This window comes from Corvus kubaryi, unplaced genomic scaffold, assembly GCF_017639235.1.
Source record: "Corvus kubaryi isolate FWS band 111438036 unplaced genomic scaffold, C.kubaryi_AGA036_p1.0 37387, whole genome shotgun sequence".
In the NCBI taxonomy this organism is placed as follows: Eukaryota; Metazoa; Chordata; class Aves; order Passeriformes; family Corvidae; genus Corvus; species Corvus kubaryi.
Window position 1 is genome coordinate 7,849,530 of NW_024581129.1, and position 4,675 is coordinate 7,854,204.

Below are 4,675 nucleotides of genomic sequence, written 5' to 3' on the forward strand. Positions count from 1 at the left end.
AGCCAGAAAGGTTGGAGGCAAGGACCTCGGGCAGAAGGGGCTGAGGAATGCTGATGGGGATGGACACACTGGTGCTCCCACAGCAGCTGGTGGCACTGGGACCAGCGCAGGAGCTGCCAAGTGCCCGATCAGTGGTGCCCAGTGTGTTTGCTCTCTGCAGAAGGCTCAGACACCACAGCACAGCCCTGGCTGCACTGTGGCCATGGGAGTCACCGTCTCTGGGGCCACTTGAGCCGGGGTACTGGGACCGGCCATGTGCGTGGGGCTGCGCTGGGCATGAACTGTTACCGATTTTGCTGCTAGACATGACTGTGTGTTACCAGAGGGCCATTTCCTGGCTTTCTGAACAGAAACAACCACCCAAAACAGGCACCAGAACTTTTTTTTAGCTCTAAGATTGTTCTGCCTGGATGAGAGAAGGCTCCAAGGAGACTCAGAGCCCCTTTCTGTGTCTAAAGGGACTCGAAGAGAGCTGGAAAGGGACTTTTTACAGGACAAGGGGGAATGGCTTCAAACTGTTAGATTAGGTATTAAGAAAAAATTCTTCCCTGTGAGGGTGGGGAGGGCCTGGCACAGTGTGCCCAGAGAAGCTGTGGCTGCCCCTGGATCCCTGGAAGCGTCCAAGGCCAGGTTGGACGGGGCGTGCAGCACCCTGGGACAGTGGAAGTTGTCCCTGCCCAGGGCAGGAGCCGCCGCTGCCGGTCCCTATCCCGGTGCTCAAATGACCTCTAGTGGCAGGCGGGGACGGGGGCGGCGGGTTCGCTTTCCTTGGAAAAAAAAAAACTAAGCTAAAAGAAAAAGCGAATTGCGTCGGGCTCCTTCTCTCCAGAGATAGCAATGGCCAGTTAACTTCCTCTTTTCTTCCTCCGAGCAGTTTAATTAGTGACTCGAAATTCACCAAGCAAGAAAGTCACCCTAGTGCTCCCGCACCGAGGGGGACCAGGCTGGGAGGCGATGCCCAGCAGTGTCGGTGACGGCGAGATAACGAGCCGAATCTTCCCAGAGCCTCTGGATTCCCTGGAGGAAGGCGAGATGTCCCCACCAGCAGCGTAATCCCCCTTTGTGCCACAGTTCGGGCACAAGAAGCGGCAGGAGAAGGGAGGCTGTGGGCTCTGCTCCCAGCCCCAGCCCTCCCTGCCGCGCCGTCGGCGCTCGGGACACAGGGCTCCGTGCCGACTGGAGCTGGGCTCATCTCCTGGCATCCTTCTGGGGTAGGATCAAAGGAAAGCCCTCTGAAGAGGAGATCTTGCTTTAATTTGGGATCACGACCCAGGGAGGGCACTGGCCCCGAGAGGATGGATTCCCTGTGGGGTGCTGGAGTTGGGATGCTCAGGTGGGAGCAGCCCTGGTGTGGGACAGGCTCCTTGGGGGACACTGCTGGAGTTCTCTGGATGGCTTTTTGGGCTTCCCAGACAAATTAGCTCTGATTATCACAGAAGAAGTTACTTTTATTCTGATAATAACTGTTACACTGTTCATGCAGGGAGGAGTTTGTCCTGCTATACCTCTCCTGATTCATTCTGTGATGAGGAATGAGCTCTCATCTTCTTTCTGACTCATTGATTGGGTAAATCTTCTCCTTAGTACAGAGGGTAATAAATTCAGGCTGCAGTGGGGCTGCCAAGGGTTGGGACCCTCTGAAAACTGGGTCAGCACCTTCCACCAGTCCACATGGGTGTGCAGGGTCAGTGGTGTGCTGTAGGGTGTAAGTGAATCCCAGGAGGGAGCAGCTCCCAGGACTCTGGGTAATTACAGACTGGGTTTGCTTGTTTGCTTCCTTGTTTGTTTCTTACCTATGACCTAAAAGCAGGCTTCTGGACTTGTTTCAGTATTCCAGCTCAACTCTTTCAGTTTCCCTCAATTCTGAGGAGGAATCAGGGAGCTGGCAAACATTTATGGATTGCGAACTGGTAGGAACTCTGGAAAACCACCAGTCACTCTTAATGAAAGCTTAGCTTTAGGCAGTGCCTGCCCACAGCAGCTGGGCCACCTCCAGAGCTGGAGTGATGACACCGGGCTGGGGCTTGGGGAGCAGCGTGGATGTTCCAGCTCGGCAGGTGCTGAGCTGGGCTCTCTCATCACCCAAGCCCCAAGTGCCTGGAGCAAGGTGAGTTCCTCTCCTCTTGCAGAGCCCACAGCTGAAGTCACAAAATAAAAAAAAAAAAAAAAAGTAGACTCATTGCTGCTGACAAAACAAAGTGGAGAAGGAAATACAATTCCACACCCTGCCACCTTGTCAACCCGCATGTCCGAGAGACCTGCCCATGAGGCTGGGAAGGTGTCAGACCTGATTTGTCCTGCTCCGCTTTGAAGGAGTTTTGTTTGTTTCTTTTTGTATTGTTCAGTTATACAACAGGGACAATTCTGTGTCAGCCTCAGTCCATGGTTGAAAACGAATGTCACAACCTTAAATTGCCAGAGGGCAGGGTTAGATGGGATTTTTTTGGAGGGAATTCTTCCCTATGAGGGTGGAGTGGCCCTGGCACAGGTTGCCCACAGAAGCTGTGGCCGCTCCTGAATCCCTGGAAGTGTCCAAGGCCAGATTGGACAGGGCTTGGAGCAACCTGGGACAGTGGAAGGTGTCCCTGCCCATGGCAAAGAGTGGAACTGGATGAGTTTTAAAGTCTTTTTCCAACCAAACCATCCTATTATTCTATGATTCTACAATTCAAGCTGAGAATTAAAGCAGCAAAGACCAAAGCTCAGCCAAAGGTGCTCTGAGCAGCAGAACTGTGCTCAGATAAAACTGCTTCTAAATCAGTAAAATACTAAATGAGATGAAGTTCCCACACAGCTCCCCATAATCCATCATGGTAAAACACTGAAGCTCCATTTTACAGCAAATAGATTCTGTTTATTGCTCTTTTTTTAACTAACATGTGAGCATGACCTAAAAAAGTGCCAGCACATTTTAGGTTGTTTTGCAGAACTTAGAGAACAGTTTACTGCTGAATGTATTTGAAGTGAAAGAGTTCAAAGTTTCAGAACTAATTTAAAGCTACAAAAATAGCCCTGGTGCCTACAGGTGTGCAGAGACCACCAAGGTTCAACCCTGCTCTAGTGTTTAATGGCTTTCAGAGTAACTCAGCCCCACCAAAAGCCACGGGGTATTTCCCTGCCTCATCTGGAAGTTCACGTTTTGTTTTTCAAAGTTATAAATGCGGGTGGCTGAGAACACTTGATGTGACATGAGCATTTCTGTCGCCTGGAACAGGCACATCAGGCCTTTCCTTTGAGTCAGACAGGTTTGTCCAGGGCATGGCAGCATTCCCTAAATGAGGAGTTGGTGACACATCGTGGAGTCACGGAATGGTTTGGGTGGGAAGCGACCTTAAAGAACATCCACCCCTGGCCATGGGCAGGGACACCTTCCACTATCCCAGGCTGCTCCAAGCCCTGTCCAGCCTGGCCTCGGACACTTCCAGGGATCCAGGGGCAGCCACAGCTTCTCTGGGTAACCTGTGCCAGGCCCTCCCCACCCTCACAGTGAAGGATTTCTCCCTAATATCCCATCTAGCCCTGCCCTCTGGCAGCGGGAAGTCAGCACCCTCCTGCCCGAGGTTCCTGCTCCGATCTCAGAGCTCAGCTGCTCATGGGAGCACCCCTTGTCCAGCCGTGCCCAAAGCACCCCTTGTCCAGCCGTGGACAAGCCGTGTCCCTTGTCCATGGAGCAACCAGGCAGGTTCTGCTGGACACAGGAGCACGGTTATCCATAGGGGTCAGAGATCACAAGCTTAGACAAAAATTTTAGATGACAAGAGTTTATTCCAAGGCTTCACTATTTTTATTTGAAAAATTAACTTGTCTTTGGATTGATTTCTTTGAGACAGCAGTGTGGCAGCTGGTCGGCAAAAGGTTTTCCATGTAGAGATTTGAGAATTAGAAAATACGTATTTGTAGAGTGAAAGACTGTTCTTAGTTAAGTTTCAAAAAATGGGTTGAACGCAACACCAGCGCATAACGTGAAAGAGGGAGAGGTTTAACCATGACATTACTGCGCTATGAAATCCAGAGGACGGTGACTATTATAGTGTATCATGTCAATATTCACCTCAATCGTGTCCTTTCATTTCCGGCGGGTTCCTGAGGGGCGCACATGCGGGAACCACGCGCTCCGCTAGGGGGCGCCCGGGAGCAGGGGGAGGGCCCGCAGCGCCCACGTGACGCCGTGTCACGCGCGGCGCCGGGTCACGTGCGGCGTGGTGGACGCGGCTTCCTCTGCGCATGCTCCAGCGGCCCGTGCGCTGTCGGCCGGGAAACCCCTCGGCGCAGCGCTGAGGGCAGGGGCGGTCGCGGGAGCCGCCATCGGGGCCGCGCGGGGCCGAACCGAACCGAGCGGGACGGAGCCTGAATCCAGCGGGGACCGAGCCTGAAGCGAGCGGGACCGAGCCTGACGCGAGCGGGGCCGAGCCTGAAGCGAGCGGGGCGGCGCCGGGCCGAACAGGCCTGAGCCCGAACCTGAACCGAGAGGGGCCGGGCAGAGCCGAGCGGGGCCGAGTCCTAGTCGCGCCCGAACCGAGCGAGGCCGAACCCGAGCCGAGCCCGGGCCGAGCGGGGCCGAGAGCAGGAGCCGGGCGGGCGCGCCGCGCTCGCTGAGGGCCGCGCGGTCGTTGCGGGGCGGGGGCCGCGGGCTCGCCACGATGGAGACCTGAGGCCTCCTCAGCCCCGAGCCCTG